Here is a 1,473-nt window from a genome sequence, read left to right on the forward strand (position 1 = left end):
AGGGCCTATGGTGAGTAGGCACAAAGCTTGTATTTAACAGTTAACTGGCTCTCCATTTACATTCTTCTTGATGGTGAAACTTTTAGAGGCATGTCCAAATTGCCATCCGAATGCACTTATTAATTGCAAAGTCCCAGCACTACAATTAAACCAGAATATTGAAGTTTTAACTTACAAAAACAACTCATAAGGTAACATCATCTTAAGAGAATAATAACACATATGCTATAGGTTCACCGCCACTGCCTTATACTATGGGCCAGTTCTAATGGTATGTTTTGTGTTTGGCAGGAGAGGGGACTGAGAAACAGCATTTTTTTGTCTCTGAAGTTCTTACTGACAACTCTTATTAGAAAAATTTCTTGAAATTCTTTCATGTTAGAACACTGTGAAGTCCCACAAAAGATGATTTTAAAACTGCTGTAATGTAGACATCATTAGATCTCATTTCAGAGATATTTATTTTTTGTGTATTTCATATAGGGTCTCACTATGCATTCAGACTCATGGTGATCCTCCTGCTTTCAGCCTCCCCAGCCCTGGGATTACTGGTGTGTGCTAGCATACCTGGACTTGGTTGCCTGCTCAGCATGCCCCGGGGGCAGGGCCTGTGTGGCATGTGGAACTGGGGATGGAACCCTGGCCCCTGTGTTTTTCCAAAGCAGGCACTTAGTCTGCAGGGCTATCTTGCTGGCCCTTCAGTGGTACTTCTAAATGAGGTTTCTATGCTTCCAATCACTCATAGATACCTGTGTGAAGGAAAATGTAAAGAGAAGCAAATTTCTCATAGATTCTAATACTGCTACTCACATGTATAGCAACATTACGTTGTCACAGCTGGAAAGAGAGTGATGAGGTGATGTGGTAATGTGCTGCTTCCTCATCATTTGTTATTTGCAGTTAGTATAAATAATTGAAAGTATTGAACTATATGATTAAGAAAATTTTCATATTAGGAAGAAAATTCCCAGAAGATTAAATTCATCAAAATTTCATGTTTTTCAGAAAAAAATAATTTGTTTATGAATAAAATACCATTTGAATGCTTAATTAAAACCAATGAATTGCAGACCCATATATGCAAGCATGAAGAAACAGATCAGCTTCATATTCTTAGAAACAAAGAAACAAAAAATTGGAGACAAAATTCAGGAGAAAGAAATATGATTGAAAACAGAGGAATCAAGAATGTATGGAATCTATGTTACATGGGAATAGAATATCAGGAATCTTCTTGAATTATAAAACAAGGATCCTGACTGTGCCTTATTAAAAATCCAGTTGAGTGACCAAAGCACAACTGAACAGAGAGAAGCAGTTGAGTGAACTCTAAGTACACGTAGATCATTGGTGTATCAGTTGAATTTCCAGATAAATGTGTGGCTGCAATTGACTTTGCATAGAAGAAAGAATGAAAAGGTAAAACAACAAATCTAAGTCTTGAGAAAGCTCAGTGCTAAATGTGCAGAGGGG

Source organism: Octodon degus, unplaced genomic scaffold (genome assembly GCF_000260255.1).
Source record: "Octodon degus isolate 3935 unplaced genomic scaffold, OctDeg1.0 scaffold00333, whole genome shotgun sequence".
Lineage (NCBI taxonomy): Eukaryota > Metazoa > Chordata > Mammalia > Rodentia > Octodontidae > Octodon > Octodon degus.